The sequence below is a fragment of the Pan troglodytes genome, chromosome 14 (assembly GCF_028858775.2).
Source record: "Pan troglodytes isolate AG18354 chromosome 14, NHGRI_mPanTro3-v2.0_pri, whole genome shotgun sequence".
Taxonomy (NCBI): domain Eukaryota; kingdom Metazoa; phylum Chordata; class Mammalia; order Primates; family Hominidae; genus Pan; species Pan troglodytes.
In genome coordinates, this window is record NC_072412.2 from 70,326,811 (window position 1) to 70,346,369 (window position 19,559).

General features: G+C 35.1%; 1 long non-coding RNA gene across 1 annotated transcript in view; it reads left to right on the forward strand.

Annotated features, from left to right (window-relative positions):
- Positions 1 to 4,454: 4,454 nt before the first annotated feature.
- LOC107968064 (uncharacterized) overlaps positions 4,455 to 19,559 on the forward strand; it is a 103,868-nt gene continuing 88,763 nt past the window's right edge. The window contains exons 1-5 of the long non-coding RNA XR_001708944.3: positions 4,455 to 4,513; positions 7,863 to 7,970; positions 10,708 to 10,783; positions 12,362 to 12,454; positions 18,642 to 18,722. This is a non-coding gene — a long non-coding RNA (uncharacterized LOC107968064). The remainder of the gene's footprint in view (positions 4,514 to 7,862; positions 7,971 to 10,707; positions 10,784 to 12,361; positions 12,455 to 18,641; positions 18,723 to 19,559) is intronic.

Here is a 19,559-nt window from a genome sequence, read left to right on the forward strand (position 1 = left end):
ACAGATGCTAATGCTCATGAAGCTGACTGATCTGTGACTTATAACATTTTTAATCCTTGATTCATAAGTCTCGTGTCTTACAAACAGCATGCAAAAGATTGTGGTAGGCAAAGTTTTAGGATGCAAGTGGCATAAAATGGTGGACCATAAATATTTTTTGGCATAGATGTAACACCTTTTAATCATATCTTTTGGATTATGTTAAGTGAAGAGTAGGTATAGACACAATTCTAAAAGGAAACATTTTAATGAAAATAATAATATAGCTAAGTTTATATTTTTTCTCATTTTAAGACAATTTTAATTTTATTAAAAACAGAAGACCATGAATTTTCTTTGTTTAAAGAAAGTTAAACTCCTTTGAATTATTTACAGAATAAAAAAACTTTGCTTTGAGACTTTAATATCATATATAAGGCATTATACATTCTGTAAATAGCATGAGTAAGAAATACAGACCTTAGAATGGTTAGACTGTCCATTCTTGAGTGCTTTAATTGGAATATATGTAAATATTTATTTGAACTATATTATATGAAATATAATATTTCCCCATAGTTTTTGTCACATATTTTGTAATAATATTTTATTTAATATGGTTTAGCATAATACAATGTCCACACTTGAAAATGAAATTAATACAAGTCAAAGTTGCAAATGTGGTGACATTCAACGTTTCTGCATTTTAGGAAATAAATGCTAAAATCTCTTAGTTGCAAGATAAGCATGTTTCCCCCCTATTTTGTGTTCTTACAGGTCATTTGACTGAAGGCCACCAAAACAGTTGTCTCAAGTGTGAAAGGAGGTATTTACAAAGACTTGAAACATTCTTTCATATTCCCCAATGATAATATTTCAGGCAAGTAGTCACTAATGCTATAGTATTATAAAGCTAGGAGAAATACATCTTAAAATAAATGATTAAGTTTATACAGTTCCAGAGCTGAGCAAACAATTTTTCTTTGTTTTCCAAATATTTGAGTATTGTGGTAAAATAGCTATTATGCCCTCTCCTATAGCTAGTCTTTTATCTTTAGACAAAATTTATTTTTAATATTGAATAAGCAACACTTAATTGGAGTTTGCATCTGATTGTTGCCTAATAAAACATAACAAATCATATAATAATTCCAGTTTGAGCATTTTATTTATCAGCACTTGCTAGACAGATTAACTGTAACTTAGCAGGTGTGAACCTGAAAAAGCAGCCCTGTTTTGGAAGATTCAAAGAAATATATATAATTATGCACAAAGTTCTTACAATATAGGCAAGTCAATAAAACTATTATTTTCATATCAAATGAGTGCTGGAAAATTTTAGTTAAATTTTTGTTAGAGATCCTTGAATAAAGGGGCTTATTTTAGAGATAATTAGATTTGTTCTTAATATTTTAAAAATACTGTTTGAGATTCTTTTTTCATTATTTCATTTTAGATCACTATATTTTGTACAAATGAAGAAACTGAGTTAAAGAAAGATTAAATGTCCTGAACGATACCAATAACTAATGACTGATGAGGTGGTAAGCCTAGAATTGTATCTTAATTGGTGACACTCAAGACCCTCATGGTAAAACACTTTTTATATGCCTCTCATGGACTCAAATATAAAGGAAGAAGTCACCATACCAAAAATCCATAAACCCAATCACCACTCTCCCAGTAGAAATCTCTATTTAGTAGTAATATATTTTTTCTTTTGACATTGAAAAAGTATCACTTGAAGTGCTTTTAAAAGATATTTCTTTTTCAAGTTAAAATAAAAAGTTATAGAGCACTAAGAAAGAAGTCACATATTTGCAGTTGATATAATTTAGGAAATATTTCACCAAATTTCTAACGAATTTTACCTTGTTTACTTACAGAAATTCAAATTCCACATACCAAAATATTTAAATAGAAATAAATAATTTTAAATATAAAGGAAATATAGACATGACTAGCCTACATATAAGCTCATAATACTGTCATGTGCCAGGCTACATGAACAGTGTACACATAGTACTGTTACACATAAGCACATAATACATAAACACATGATACTGCTAAAAGAGGGACAGACACTTTGATCATTTTAAGTGAAAATTTAAAATAATTTATATTGAATTATAATTGTCAATTGTCATCTAGAGTAACTATATTTAAAAATATAGTTTAAGTTATTACCCTAAATAAAACTCTAGGTTATTGAAGATGGTCTTAAAAGAAATTTAGTATAGTACTATCATTTTTATGAACATGATTTTGGTAGATTTTCTGCATAATTCTGTAATATTTCTTTATTAATTAAAGGTGTAATATGGGCATAAATTATGCTATGTATTTACTGCTTGACTCTCTAGGGCAATTCAATAGATTTCACAAGAAAGATTTGTACTATTCAAAGGGAATAGACTGATTTTTTTTGAAGAGTTTCAATACCAAAGAATACGCCACATGTCTTTAAAAGTCACACAAGTGTGTATACCTAAGGATGTAAGGGGAGATAGTGTTTTCCATTCTATTTAATTTTTCAAGCAAAAATGGTACTAACAATAGTCTATATGTTAACTTAATCTTTTAAAAATTGGCTTTGAAAAGACTAAAAAATAAACTAGACATACCCTATACTTTCTAAAACATATACAAATTTTGAGGCATATCATAAAATTCATTAATGTCATGTGTACAATTCAATACTTATCATAAAAGTCTTTTAAAACATTTTGTAACCTCAATAATCTTGTCCATTAACTTAATTCTCATTCTCTCACCTCTTCCCTATTTCTTGCACCAGGCAACCAGTATCTGCACTTCCTTGTCTAACTTGTTACTTTGAGATTTTAGACTTACAGAAAAATTATCAAAATTCAGAGATTAACATTGGTATGGTGTATTAGTCTGTTCTCATGCTGCTATAAGGACATACCTGGGTAATTTATAAAGGAAAGAGGTTTAATTGCCTCACAGTTTGGCATGGCTAGGCATGCCTCAGAAAACTTACAAGCATGGTGGAAGGGGAAGCAAACACATCCTTCTTCACAAGGCAGCAGGAAGGAGAAGATTGTGGGCAAAAGAGTTAGCGGTGGGGGGAAAACCCCTTATAAAACCATCAAATCTCAGGAGAACTCATTCACTATCATGAAAATAGTATGAGGGTAACAACCCCCATGATTCAATTACCTCCTACTGGGACCCTCCCACAACACCTGGGGATTATGGGAACTACAATTCAATATGAGATTTGGGAGGAGACACAGCCAAACCTTATCATATGGTATGATGAACTGAACAGCAGAATTTATTTGGATTTCACCATTAATATTCTTTTTCTGATTTGGAATCTAATCTAGGATTGTTTTATTTCTCATCTTCCTGTGATAAGTAGAATTAAGCTCGTCCTCTCTTCTTCCCCAAGATGTTGTTCTTTAATCCCCAATACCTGTGAATATTTTACTTGACATGGTAAATAGACTTTGCAGATGTGATTAAAGGTATAGGTGCTGAGTTAGGCAAATTATTCTTGATTTTCCAGGTGGGTTCTTTCTTATTGCATGAATCCTTAAAAACAGAAAATTGTTCCTGGGCATAGTCACAGATCGATGTGAAGATAGAAGACAGGTGAGAGAGTTGTGAAGTTGTTTGCATGAAAGATAAGGAAAATGGGTCAAACCAAAAAAGGTTAGTCATCCACTGGAAGCTAGAACAGCCAAGGAACTATATTTTATCCCAGAACCTATATAAAGAAACACAGCCCCGCTAACACCTTCTTTTAGCCCATGAGAACCATGTCAAACTTCTGACGTACAGAAGAGTGAGACATTAAACTTGCGTTAAGCTACTAAATTTGTGGTATTTTTTTTTTTTTTTTACAGCAGCTTAGGGAATCTAATAGTTTTCTCAAATCTGTGACAAAATTCAGTGTTCCATTACATTTTATGATCTTGATATTTTTTAGCAGTCAGGTCATTTATGTATAGAATGTTTCTTAAGTTTTGTTTCTCTGACTTTTTAATGATCGGATTGGAAAGGACACCACAAAACTGGTTTGCCCTTCTCCGTGCATAAATCAGGGAGTTACATGGTGTTAACCCAGGCATTGTTTATGGCATTGACCTTGAGCAATTAGTTAAAACAGTATCTGCTAAAATTATACACTGTACATTTACTAGTTTTCTCTTTTATAATATAGTTTATAATTCTCATTTTGGAATTTCATTGGTTATTTTCTATCCCTCATACTTTCTACAATTTTAATTGGGTCTCTTCTCTAAAGAGTTGTGTCTTTTTCTTTCTTCCACTCTTTCTTTCATCAGCAGGGAATCATGAGTGCTTATTTTATTCTTTAGGTTATAATTCAATGTTATCATTATTGATTTTGTTTGTCAAGGTATTGTAAGTTTGCTGTGGGGAAAATTTTCAGGTTAGTTCCCTATGCACTTTTGACATTCCCCTGTTTTCTTTTCTTTCTCCAGCACCAGAATCAATGAACTCTGCAAAGATCCTGGACTCCTTCTCCTGCTGCATAATAAAGGTCGGGGCACTGGGTCTGCTTCTTGCTCCTGGGGTATTACTGATGGATTTTGAACTATAGAAGGGAAAAATGTTCTTCAGTGATTTTTAATATTATTAATGCTCAGAGTGAGTATTGGGTTAGAGAAGCAATTTACACAGGAGTTTAGTTTAGAGAAGCAATTTACACATTAATTTCTGTTGTCTTGAGTCATTTATTTTTTATTTCTATTACTCTGAAATTTTAATCAGAAACCACAGTTTTTATTGTGCTTATTATCATTGTGTAAAATGAGCACAATGCTATAATAGGGATATTCAAGAAAACAATCATTGTTGCAGAGCATTATTGATGATTATGTTTTGAAGCAAGATAAAATTAAGCATGAAAAATATTATTGTAAAAGAAAGAAATATAATTAAATATCAAAGATTATCTCAAATAACTATGATAATAATGTTGTTCTTAAAGAACTTAAATCCTGGGCAAACTACTTCCACTGTCAGTCCCCAGAGCTGTCATAAATAGCCTTGTATGTGCTTTTAGTATTGATTTGTACTAGGGTCTTTGGAAAATTTACTTCTTTAGTCAAAACTATTGATAGTAGAAGCTTAGAACTTCATATCCTGAAATAGGTCTTGACTTCAGGAAAGTGGCTTGACACCCAAGTAAAAACTTTTACAGTATTACTTAGCTTTATTAAACTTTAGGAATTTTATTTAAAATTAAGAATAGCCGGGCGCGGTGGCTCACGCCTGTAATCCCAGCACTTTGGGAGGCCAAGGCGGGCGGATCACGAGGTCAGGAGATCGAGACCATCCTGGCTAACACGGTGAAACCCCGTCTCTACTGAAAATACAAAAAATTAGCTGGGCGTGGTGGCGGGCGCCTGTAGTCCCAGCTACTCCGGAGGCTGAGGCAGGAGAATGATGTGAACCCGGGAGGCGGAGCTTGCAGTGAGCCGAGATCGCGCCACTGCAGTCCAGCCTGGGCAAGAGCCAGACTCCGTCTCCAAAAAAAAAAAAAAGAATATAAAAGTTGATTTTGTAAGGGTTAGTTTAAATGCTATAGTTCATTCATACACATATAATTTTGGAACATTCTTTAAATCGGTATCTTGTACCTCCATGTATTCTTAACGATACTGCAGTTAAATTGGTTTTGTTTTAAATGAATTTCTCAAATCTGCTGTGGAATCAGAATAAACTAGATAGACAAACTTTTTGGCATTATTTTCCTGGGAAGGTCAGAAATATCTGAATGAGAGTCTAAGGAGCTCTTCTATGAGTAAAATGCATAGACTTTGGTGCTTAATCCTTATATTATCTAATTTGGCAGCTCTGAGAAATTATTTGTTCTGTGCTTCTTATTTGCCCCAAATTGAACTCTTTCATGCTTCAATGGGTGCTTCTAATTTTAATGTACTTTTGGTTGGATGACTATGCCTTGCTAATGCTATCCACATCCCCCATTAGTTTATTAAAGACTCGGCAGTCATAATTTCAAAAGGCTTAGTTTTGTTAGACAAACAATTTTAATACTTTTAGCCTCTCCTCAAAAAGAAGTTAGTGTCTTTCTGCCCCTCTATACCCAAGGTGAAATATTGCTTATCATTTGCACTTGGAGAATATTGAACGTGAAAGGGGGTACTAGTGGGCTACAGGACAAGTGAAATATGCATTGGAGTACATAAAGTCTATTGATTACGCTACATATACAACTTTTATAATGTTAAATAACTAAGTTTTTAAAAATCAGATTAGTATTCCAATAAGGATGCGCTATAGTTTATAAAAGGGATCAAATTATTTGCATTTAATATCAGGATTTTACTTTTGTCAAGGTTTTTTTTGATAAGAGGAAGCTTTACCAGAGTTTCTCTTTCTGTCTTATTCTGTTTTCTGTCAATTACCAGGAACCATGAGTTGCTCAAGCTACTTAGATTTTTTCATGTAATTGTCCAACATATGCATGATATTTATATGATTACATGTTTTCATTTGAGAAATCCAAAGCTAGGAGAATTTAAGTGTAATTTCTAAAACTTCTGATAGAACAGAGGTTCAGATTTGCAATCAAGTGCCATATCATTTCAAATCCTCCTTCACAAATCTCATGGAAAAATAGTATTATTACATTTAGATTTTAGGTTTCCTCAACTTTAAGTTTCACAATTTATTAAATATTAATTGTTCAAAGACAAAAAGTGTGGAGCATATGAGACTATACCCTAAAGCTATATTCCTCAGATGAAATCACAGCTCTGCTACCTACAAGCTATGTGATCTTGGAAAAGTCACAAGTTTTCTGCCCTGAGTTCCCTTATTCTATGAACCCTCCCAGAGGAACCCATAGTTGTTTTGAAGAATAAATCAGTTTATGTAGTTAAAGTATTTATCTATTTTATAATAAGTTTGTTACCATATGTGAAGTGTTTATATTTATTTCATTCTAATTATTTTGAACTGTAATTAGATTTAATATATCTAATAAATATGTTTAGTTATAGCTAATTAAAATATAAAAATTTATATAAGGAAATATAAATATATTCATACATATTTTATGAGCATTATATATATGCATGTTTTTAAGTAATATATCCTTATAAGTATATCTGCTTATATATTTTACAAATGTGCATACGTAACTAACTATAAGAGGTATATATTTGTAAATAAATAAATATAAATATACAAGGTAAGTGAAAAATACTTTACAACAATTTGGATAATATATGTAAAGTGCTAATATTTACTACATCTTAGTTATTTTGATACTTCATTACTAGGAAGAATTCTATGTTATCTACAAACTTAGAAGTTTTCACTTTAATATAATTTCTACTCTGCTGAGAAAAATATTCATAAGAAACTGGTCACAGAATGGGACAAAGGGGAAATGTTGCCATTTATTTAGATGCTATAATAAGAATATACCTATAATCTTTGTTCCCATCTTCATATCCTAAATCAATTCCTCATTCATCTACGTATACTTCATTAATCTCATTAACCCTATTTTAAATATGGTGTACTTTAGAACACTGCTGTTATTGAAAATTTGAATAAATAAAACATATCCTTTGGTTATACTTTTTCTCCATGCTTCTTATCCCCTCAAAACAAAAATTTAGAAAATTGTCATCATTAAAGCTACTTTTCTTTTGAGATGCTGTCATACACTCCTCAGAAAAATGGTGCAAAGTTGGTATAAAGTTCAGGCAAAATAACAGCAAGAACAACATAGTTGAAATGTGGTGTCAGGGCACTCGCCCAAGCCTGGAGAATTGCCAATGATATAGCTGTGGTATAAACCCATATATGCTTGGCTCGAAAGCTACTCTTTTCACTGTGTTGATTTTTCTCAGGAAGTGAAATTCTGCTTCATCAATGAATAACAGGATTTTATATAAAACTTTGAATGACATAGGAGGGACAATTTGCATAGACCAACAAGTCCTCAAACTGGCCACAAGGTATTTATAATGTATAAGCTAGGTTGTAAATTTTGTTATATTTTTCATGAAAAATACAATTTATGCAAATTTTTCTTACTAAAACCATGGATCAAATAAAATGTGTGTGTGTGTGTGTGTGTAAAGAAGTTTAAAATTGTTAGATGAAAAAATCATTAAGAATATACTAAAATATGTCAAAATCATGTACATTTTGATTTGCAAACTGAATCTTGGTACAATTTAGGTCAAACTGTTTATATTCCCTATGGATTAAGTAAAAGCATAATATGTACTAAATAAATTGTTCAAGGTCTCATGGTAAATTTTATGAAATCCTGAATGAGAACTTACTTCCCCTGACATTAAAGAGTTGTTCTTTATTTATTCCTAATGCATTGCCTATACATTTTTATAATTTAGAGAAGTATGTTACATAAATATTAGTATATGCAAAAACCAAATAACTATAAAATACAGATGACAACCCTGCTATCAGTTTGACCTATATAAATTAATGTGCCACCTCTAATAAGTAAAAAATAATTACTATGTAATAACTTTTCTCAGAAATAAATACTTTCATTAATGTGGTCATAGATGTTTTGTGTGTCACATGTGTATTTCATAAGTGCAAGTTATTTAACAAATAAAAGTTCGTAAGAGTTTAAGAAGATTCTTTCTTAGCTGCAAGGTGAAATCCCTGTAATAATTCCATATAGTTAATAATCACTATTAATTATAATTTGACCTTATTCATGAGGATTGAATAAGCTATAGTGTCTGGAATTTTATTAAATGCAGAGGCTCTGAATTAAGAAATATTTTTTACAATTTGCTAGCTATGTTATCTTAGAAAATTTATTGTTCTTTCTGTGCCTCTGTCATTTTTCTATAACGTGAGAATTATAATACGGGAGAAGCTGATTATGAGGAATAAAAAGTTCATCTGCAGCATTTCCAAAACACTGCTTTGTTTTTGGCCTTATTTCTTTTCTTTTAAGTTTTATGTAGCATATACCTTTGTAAATTTTTTATAAGACTTCATTAAATACATTTTTAATGAGGCTAGACTGTACCAAAAAACTGTTGGCATTTTGAGTTTTGCTTTATACTTACCTTTCTTGCTGAAACACTGCCATTTTCTAGAATTGTGACTGTCTTAACAATGAGAAAAAATATTGTGTTCTCCATAGTATTATGACACTCATGCAATCAGTTTTTGGAGGAAGTGGTCTAGATGACACGGTGAGGTGCTTAAGTCAGCTCTGCCTCTAGCAATATCTACCAAACAATATTTCTTCTGCTGATGTATGTTTCTCTAGTGGAAAGCAGTTTTATGATATCGGATAGCAATGATAACTCTTGGTAATGTTAACTTTCCTGTGTACCCTAGGAAGATAAGTTTTTATAAGCAATTAACACTGATTTCTTAATATAGTAGAAAAAGCTATAACATTTATATATGTTTCACAGTTACCATTTCTCTACTTTTCCTTCTTGTCAAGTGTGGTTTAGTTTAGTGATCAACTTGGATCTTATAGCTCATCTAGAAAGTAGTAAGTAGAAAGTATCTCTGAAGTTACTTTAAACTGTTATCTCCTAAAGTTACTACTATTTCTCTTTAAATGACTACTCCATGATAGTTATGCATATTTTTAAGGCCTTACCCTACCTAGCTTAGATTTGGTCTAAGTCACCAAATTTCTCCGTTAGCAACTGATTTCAACTCAGTATTTATAAAGGATATCCATTGCCATATGAGATAACCTCAATGACCTGGAAGAATTTATGCAATATATAAAAGAAGATTATATATTTCCTCTAAGTAAGAAAGTTAGAATATAGAAAAAAATTTTTGCAAGCAGTTGAACAAAATATTTGTTAAAATAAAACATGAAACATTATTAAAACAAAAGGCTATATTAAGTGCAAAAGAGGGTAAATATATGTTTTTAAAAGAATAGCAGACAAGTTTAAAGAGATAGAACTTGAAGTAGTGTGGACATAAGCATATATCAAGATGCATTCAAATCTGTATCAATATAACTTTGCTTTTATTATATTTAATGTTATAATTTCAATGTATCTTCATATCAGGGAAGTGTTAATCCTATTCTAATTTTTCAGAAAAATAATTTCTTCTTGACTAAGGGCTGATGATGCTTTTTATTTTAAATATAATAGTTAATAATAAACAGAAAATCAGAAAACCAACATGAATGTTCTTCAGGAGAATTATTAATGATAAATTACACTCAATAGATTTAAACACTACTCACTTTATAAATTTTATTTTTTAAAATTATACTGCAATTCTGAGGTCTCTTAAGGAACATTGTGCTTTAACTGAATGTATGTATCCTACAACTGTTGTTTTACCAAACAAGAACATCTTGAATGTGTTTATGTTGTAGACACATTAATGGATTTCTTTTCATATTTAAAATACCAAGACATTTCCAGATTAGAACGTTGTCTAATTCAAGGCAACCTAACATCAATATTGAATTATTACTAAAATTTGTGTGTTCCATAAGTATTGTTTAATCAATGAATTTTTTTATTGTTAAGAACAATATTAGATTGAGATATATTTAAGATAGAGGATAATTTCTCTTAAATCTTCTCAGTTATGAGCACCAGGAAAATTAATAGACATATTATATTTACAAGCAAACTTTTCAAACTTTCTTCTACCCTTTCTTTGCTATTATCCTTGCCTCTGAGTGTTAATTCATCATTCTTTTTTTGTCAGCTGTCTGCACTGTTAGTTGAGGATTTCCAAAATGCCAGAAGGTGCACTAACAGCTGTAGCTACTTGAGTCAACAAGGTAATATCAGTTGATCTTGTTCTAGACAATACACATATACATAATTGCACAGAGTACATGTTGTGGAGGCACTTGGCACATTTCAAAATATAACCTTTTGTTATTGCACTAAGTGCCTGAAGCGGCACAGAATTTTCACAATAATATTTCTGCCCCCAATTATTTTTTAAATTCTGAAAGTTTGGGGATCAGGTATTCTTCAAGAGTCACAATAAAAAATGTAATTCTCATAATACTTGGATAAGTTACTAAGCAATCTAACCTCTGCATTGCTCTACTTCTTAAATGCACTTCAGTGAATGAAACTGAATGTCCCTATTCAGGAAACATGCTCATGGCATCGGTGGAGTTATACCACATATATGCATGTTGTTAATTTAAAGTTTAGATAAAAAAGCAATCTCTATTTATGGTATAAAAAGAAGAAAAGAAGAGAGATAGAACTAGTCACAGATATTGTACCTAAAGAACTTCAATGTCTAAAGGGAAATTTAACTCTGATCCTTTAAGAGTAATCCTGTAAGTTATTAAATGAAACTATATCTATATAGTGTTAGTTATAAATTTAGAAACCTAAGTTTCCCATCTCATATTTGAGGGTATAATCACTCCAGTCTCTCAGAGAATATGCAGAACATACATCTCTGGTAGATCCATCATCACCTGAATTGATTGGATTAGAGTGTACTGAAAGTTTAAGAGGCTACTTTAAAGTACTAGCAAATGGAGTGATCAGTTAGTGAGTTCAATTTTCCAGATTCCAGGTAGGATGCAAAAACACCTTGGTCTGTGACAGGCTGTGCCCCTAGTGAATACAATAGGAAAGCAAACTGAAAGCATCCTGAAGAATACGGAAAGCTAGAACCAGGTCAGAAAATCAAAAGTAAGAACACGGAACAGTCGTTCCAGTGACTACATAGAAATCAGTCAGGAGAAATACCTAAAGAGTCAGGATTCAGGGCTCACATTTCATGTGATGCTGGAGATGAAAAAAAAAAAAAAAAAAGACAGCACTTAAATTTCTTCCACTTTAAAAATTATGTTTGTTTGGTATTTCCTCCTTTACCAATTCTGGCTTACATTTTTATTTTTAGAGGTTAGTTCACCTTACCCTTTAAGAAGTTGTGATCTATAATATCACAGTCAAGAACACTCTTTCTGTAAACTCCAACAAAAATGGATTACTAGAGGAGTCTAACTTGTTTTAAAATCATGTCATAAATAATGTATTATCAACCTTGTAAAGTCTTGCACATATGTATACATATTTGAGAGGAACCTGCATTTGTATAATTTCATAGATGTATAGCATCACAAATGTATTAAAAATATTATATATATGCCAATATAATTGTATAAACATGTATTTTTATTTGATGGCAAAAGTTGGTTCATAAGCTGGGAGAAATAATTTTCTCCATAATGTTCATTAGTTTATATGTTCATGGGATAATATTCTAATTCATTTTCTAAATGCATTGTATTTAAGCTTATGTCTAAGAATTTTTTTGAATCTAATTTAAGAAGTTTTCATAATTCACTATTTGAAAACATATCACTCTTTTTTCTTCCTTGCAGAAACTTCTGTACTTTTTCTCTCAAGGTCATACAGCCCTGAATCTGATAGCAACACAGCTTCAGCAATAACAGCAGATGCCATCTTAGATTAATGTGAGTGAATGTTTTTTCACAATTTTTATAGTTTCTCTTCTTTGCACCCATTTCGTCAGGGAATAATGTTGGGTTCAATGCTGGGTGCCCTAGAGGTGCCCTAGAGTTATTTTAACGAATTCAATTTGCTTTGCTTTTCATGTAAGCACGGTTTTTCTTCTTAGATATTTTTTGGAGGTAATACGAGAAACTATTTCTTACATAAAATATTTTTAAAAGTTTACTCTTTATATAAGCCTTCATTATAGAATCATAGAATTAAAAAACCAGAGACTATAGAGATCATCTATTCTACTTTTTCTCAAGGATAATAGACAGAGGTTTTTGCCTTACCACCACTCATTTCTATTTTTGTTTCTTTTCATGAATGTAGTGATTCTTACCTGCTTTGCCCACTTTTCCTATTTCTTCTTTAAGTCAGTAGTGGAGAATTTAACTAGTTTACTTTTTTGTAGTATATTTTGAATTATGAAACACTAAAGTGGTTTTAAGTCCTCATTTCACATAAAGAAACTACACTGCAGAACAGCTTAGCTATTTAACAAAAGCACACAAACACCTAGTAGCAGAAGAAGGTCCTGAATGGCTCAGAAATGCAGGGCTATTTCCCCCTGTGAATTCTAACCTAGGAAGTCTACACATGAAACCGGAGCTTTGACTCCTTTCCTACTGCACATAACTGTCTGGAGACGGAGTCTTAGCCTGTCGCCCAGGCTGGAGTGCAGTGGTGCGATCTCAGCTCACTGCAACCTCTGCCACCTGGGTTCAAGTGATTCCCCTGCCTCAGCCTCCGCCTCCTGAGTAGCTGGGATTACAGGTGCCTGCCACCGTGCTTGGCTATTTTTTTTGTATTTTTAGTAGATATGGGGTTTCACCATCTTAGCCAGGTTGGTCTTAACTCCTCACCTTGTGATCCACCCATTTCGGCCTCCCAAAGTTCTGGGATTACAGGCGTGAGCCACCGCGCCCGGCCAGAGCATTTTTCATATGTTTATTGGCCATGTGTATGTCTTATTGTGAAAAAATGTTTATGTCCTTTGTCCACTTTTTAAATAGGGATACTTTTTGTTTCTGTTTGTAGATTCTGGATATTAGTTCTTTGTAAGATGCATTGTGTGCAGATACTTTCTCCCATTCTCTAGGTTTTCTGTTCACTGTGTTGATTATTTCTTCTTGCTGTGCAGAAGCTTTTAAGTTTGATAAAGTCCTATTTGTCTATTTTTGTTATTGTCACATTTGCTTTTGAGGTCTTAGTCTTGAATTTTTGCCTAGACCAATATCTAGAAGAACTTTTTCTAGGGTTTCTTCTAGTATTTTTATAGTTTTAGGTCTTACATTTACGTCTTTAATCCATCTTCAGATTTTTGCATATGGTGAGAGATAGGAATCTAGTTTCAGCTGCCTATTTAAAGAACTATGATGTAGCTGAGATTTTTCAGTGTACTTGAAAGCTAGCAAGTTAGCCTGACATCATTACATGGATGTTGATAGAAGAGCCAAGACTCTTGGGTCAGATACAAAGGTCCTTACTCAGAAATTACAATAGCCTCAGCCACAGTCATACAGAGTAATGTCAAGAGGGCCAGGTGAGACATGCACATGTAATGTGATGCATTATAGGAGAGGGACCTGAAACTTAGAGAAACCCACTTTTATAATAGGCAGTAAATATGCCTTCTTTGTTCTGGAGGAAGTCACTAATACTACATGTCAAGCTCAGAAAAGTTTGCTCTTTGCTATGGAGAGAAATACTATATCTTTCAAGGCAGTTAAACGTTCTTGAAAACATATTTAATAAGGATTTTTTTAAAAATGGCAATGAGAAATCAGTGTCACAGCTCTCAAAGTGTACAGAAACATAAGAGACCCAGGGATCATTGTCTCCCACCCACCCCTTTCTACACAATGACAATGTCTTAATTGTAAGATCAAAAAATAGCATGACAGTTTAAATTGGAACATGTCATTTTTATTTTGTCAGTATAAACTGTCTATTGTTACAGGATCAACCAGTATGTATTATTGTTTTAAGGAATACATTCATGGATGCAATTAGAACATTTTTTTCTGCCACGTTTGTTTATTTGTTTTCATCTTGTGTTCTATTGCTCCAGTTTAAGTCAAACTTGTAAGATAAGGTTTCTTAACTTCCTCATAGGACTGAGAAAAAGATTGAGTTTTACTAAGAATTACCTGACTCACAGCTTAGCTATTACAGAGTAGATAGGAACATGTGGCAATTTGTTGGGGTGATCAGACCCAACACCAGGTTGTGGGGTTGACAAAGTTCGGTGGAGTCAAAGGATTGAGAAAAAGACAGTTTGAGAGAGAAATGTGGAACACCAGAGGGCCATCACTATCGTGGAGGCTGCGAAGGCCCCGAGTTCTGGGAGCCCACGGTATTTATTGGTAATCCAACAAAGAAACAGATGGTGAGAATGTGGAGGTCAAAAGGGCACATTGCATTAAGCACATGATTTACAGCTGTGATTGTTTAGCATTTATGTGGAACATGTTCTGCTACTTGAGATAATGGGAATAGGAGCCTAGGAGCAAGGAGCCAGCAAGTCTAGACACATTCCAGAGGACATTATGCAATCCCTGCCTCAGTTTCCCTCCCAACACTCAGCTTTTTCCCAACATGCCCCCCCTTCTCTTTTTTGTAAAAGAAGGTATCATTATTACTATAATTACTACTAGCTATCATTATTACTAGCATAAAAGGTAGCCTTTTAATTGAGCAAGTCGATTGCAGGCTGTGCAGCCCTTAATTGCAGGCTGGTGATCCAGCTTCATTTTTCTTAGCCCTTATTCAAACTGGAGTCACTCTGGTTTGAATGCTTCCCACATATCTCCCCTTTCCCTTTTACAAGAGGACCCTTAATCCTAGGGGTTGCAGAAGGATGAAGGTCCGTCTTCTGTAACTCCTTCCTGCTGAATAGGGGCGGTGATATTCCTGCCTATTAGGGTCTCTTGTATTCAGGGTAGAGAGGTGCTGAGTCAGAAAGCATTGGTCCATTAAGCATTGTGACTCCAGTTGGTCCTTGTTCCATCTTCGCATTCACATTCAACTGGCTCATGGCTCGTACTGGGGGAACCCAGTCCATGGTTGTGATCCATGGGTCCCTCCAGTTTCCTGTTACATGGTTGTACACATCTTGAGGACATCTGCACGGTTCATTCATCTCATGTAAAAACACAAGCATATTCTCACCCCCATGTTAGTAAATCTACTGAAACAGAAGCAAAAACTTCTGTGGCTGTAGCTGGGAGGCATGCCATTGCTGAAGCATTTGTTAACTCCGTTTCTGCCTCTTTCGTTAATTACCATGAGGTAAAACTTTCCACTGATAATGAGAAACAGACCTTTTTTGATTAACAGAAGGCATAGAGAAAGCAAATTGAGGCTTTTCAAACCTGCAATTCTCACTGTACATGTGGGTCCGCTAGATGCTGTGGCTTATGATAGATCTTGAGATGTTTGGTGGCCACCCACATAGGCATCTGATTGTCACCTGGACAGACACAAGCAAATCCTCTTCCCCATAAAATTATCTTTAGGCAGGGATCAGAGGAAGTAGACTCAGAGGTAAGGAGAATTTGGGGGCCTAATGGCTTCCTGATGTTTGATAGCTGTTCCCTTGGAAGTTAGGAATTCCCTTTCTCTCCATATTGCTGCGTGGGCATGGAGGACTAGGTAAGCATACTTAGAGTCTGTATATATATTTACCCCTTTTCCTTCTCTTAATTCTGGTATATAAGACCCCTGCTTTTCCTAGGATGTCTCTCCTTACCAAAGGAGTGGGGCTTTCAGGAATAATTAGAAAGGCATGTGAAAAGAGTAAAGTTCCCCAGTCACAACTTAGTGGCTGGGAGAAGTATCTAGTGACTGCCTGTCCTAGGACCCCTCTAATAGTGACAGATGTGGAGGACAGTTGTCCGGGACTGGAGAGTAAGACCTAAAAGGCAGCGCCAGTGTCCAGGAGACAGAACCTTCTGGCTCTCAGTAGTCAAGCATACCTGGGGAGGCTGATGGCATGGGCTGGCACTTGGCCCAGGCACCCTCAGTCCTGCTGCTGGATCATCTGGTTAGTGGCTTCTGACTCAGAGGACCTTCGTCCCCTGGGGCAATGGGCCTTCCAGTGATTCCCTTGACATGAGGGGCATGGATGAGGGGGCAGCTTATTTCTATTCAGAATCTTTTTTAAAGTGTCCTTGTAGACAGCACTGGAAGCAAGCCCTACTAGGCATTCGATTTTCCTAGCCTTTCCCTTTTCCAGAGCCTCCAAAGTCTGCTTGCCTGAGGGTCATGACTAAAGCAGTGGCTTTTTTTAAAATCCCATTTGTCCCGTTCTGCCTACTCCTTATCTGTATTATATATTAAAAAAAAAAAAAAAAGTTTGCTAAGTTCAATAGGGTTTCTAAGTTTTGCTCCGGGCCTAACACAGACTTCTGAAGTTTTTTCTAATGTCTGCAGCTGACTGAGTGATAAATTTATCATTTAAGATAGTTGGCCTTCGTTAGAGTTAGGTGACAGACAGGTATGCTTCCTCAACTCCTCCCTTTGTCTCTCCAGAAAGGCGGTAGGATTTTCTTCCTTTCCCTGTGTTATAGTGGTTTCTTCCTAGTTTTCCTTAGTCCTTCTAACACGCAAGTTAGCAAACGTCTGCGGCACCAATCTCCATATTCTGATTCTGCGTCCCACTACACTGGGAACTTGCCTGCTGGCCTGTGGGGAATTGTTCTCTTTCCTCTGTTGTCATCTTATCATTGACCTGACAGAGATACCAGAGATCCCCAAACTCTCAGGCTGCAGTTATGGCGGCACTTCTCTCATTTGAGGTTAGTGTCTGATGTAGCAGTAACATTATATCTATGTCAAATCAAAGAATTGTCCTAACACTTGTAAAACATCAACAGAGCCATCAGGGTTATCTGAGAATTTACCTAGGTCTATTTTGTTTCAGGTCTGAGAGGGGAAAAGGTTCATACACTCTGACTGGGCCGAATTCCCCAGAATACATCTTAGGGGAGTTTTTGCCTTGGGGGGAACGTTTCCGATCTGAAAAAAAGAACACAGGGATGCCAGCACCCCTAGTCATTTTCCGAAGCTGATGAGCGTTAGTCCTAGAGTGTCCTCTAAGATCCTAATGCTTATTCTCTTCCAGGGTGCGTAACCACCCATAGACCTCTGCTTATCGGATTAGTTATGCTCACCGATGTAGCAGTCCTGCACCTGTTTTCCCGCCTTTCTTGACCACAAAGAAAGGGGCCTGGGCTGCTGGATTCTAGTGATCCTTTACCAGCGTGCCCAACATTGCCTTTGCGCTCAGAGGTGAGTTCTAGAGCTGGGCTGGGTTCCTGAGTATTTCATAACAACCCAGCTGCCCCATCAAGATGCATTCCCATAAACAACAGTTCTTATGCAAGTTCATTTCAGAGAGGGTGTAGGTAACCTTTTGAGTCAGGATTGAGAGAGTTTGATTCTGAGTATTTTAAGGCTTGGCTGAGTGCAAACAGCTCACACGTTTGAGCAGATTATTAGGCAAATTTCCTAACTCTGCTTCTACAAGAGTTTCCCTATCAATTACTGAACACCCATTGTTTGTTTCTCTTTTCTCAATCACCCGGGAGGAACCGTCTTCATCCTGTCCTGAAGGGAGTTCCTCCTAGGTCTGGTCGGACTTTTGTGTGGTAATTAAGGTTTAAATCCCCTGTTAGGAAACCTGCTAGGTTAAGGGAATTTTCAGTGGTTAATGTTAAATCACCTTTTTCTAACAGAATAGCCCCATACTTTAAGATTGGGTTAGTAAGCTACCTTTTTTTTTGTTTGTTTTAAACTTAGGATAGCTCTGAACTGGTGAGGTGTGCTCACAATGTGGTTTCCTCTAAAGTTTATTTTTTCTACTTTCTTCTGCTGGCAAAGCAGTTGCTGCTACAGATTGAATGCATTTGGGCTATCCATGGGTTACTAGGTTAAGGATTTTTGATAGGAAGGCTACTGGTTGTCAGTGGTCTCAGTGCTTTCAGGCTACTCCTTTGTTTATGCTGACAACAAGGTAGTATTGAAGTATTGTAGGGTCATGGAGAAGACCTTCAATTATCAATTATAGGTTTTAAATTTACCCTGGCTTTTAAAGGAATAGGGTACACTTTTTTCTTTACTTGTGTATCTCTCCTTTTGTAGATGGATTTTGGAAACACAGTGGAACAACGTTTGCTGTCCTCCCTGCTGGATTATAGTTACGGGAAATTGCCATGCTTCAAGGTATCCCTCGGCTCTAGCCTTTTGAATAGAATTTTTTATAGCACCACCAATTGCTCCAGGTTTTAACATTGCAACTACAGTAGAAGTTTTGTAGCTAATTCATCTTCTTGCCCATTAAGGGGAGAGAGGAGGTGGCCTTTTACTTAATTCGGCAGTTGGAGCCGACGGGCTAGTAAAACATACTTTTTTCAGTTTCCCTTTCTTTTCTTTAATTTCCTGTTCCTCACATTCAGAATCTGAGGTTAGTTTTTTACACTCGTCCTCCTCTTCCTCATCTGAATCTGTCTCATCTGTTTGAAAAGGCTCAAGAGCTTTTATTAGCACCTACATTGACCAAACAGACTGGAATTTTTGCTCGATATTTATGTGCTTTTTTTAATTTCTGCCAATTCTCTCCCATTCATCTAACTCCATAGTTCCTTGTTCCAGGAACCATGGACAAAACTGCTTTACTGCACCGAAGAGTGATAAATTCTGAGTACTAAATTTCACTCCCTCTCTTCATAATAAATGCCTTAAGAACTTTAAATAAGCAGAATGTCTGCTTTCACTTTGTCCTATTTTCACCCTGGTTCTCCTGAGCACTCAGGTTTCCCGCCAAGCTTCATTTTAGACATCCTCCGTGTTCACATGCTCTGGCGTTCCTTCATTGGGGTCTTTGTTGCCCCACGTTGGATGCCAGGAATATTGGGGTGATCAGACCCAACACTAGGTCATAGGGGTGACGAAGTCCGGCGGAGTTAAAGGATTGAGAAAAAGACAGTTTGAGAGAGAAATGTGGGACAGCAGAGGGCCATCGCTTTTGTGGAGACTGCGAAGGCCCCGGGCCCTGGGAGC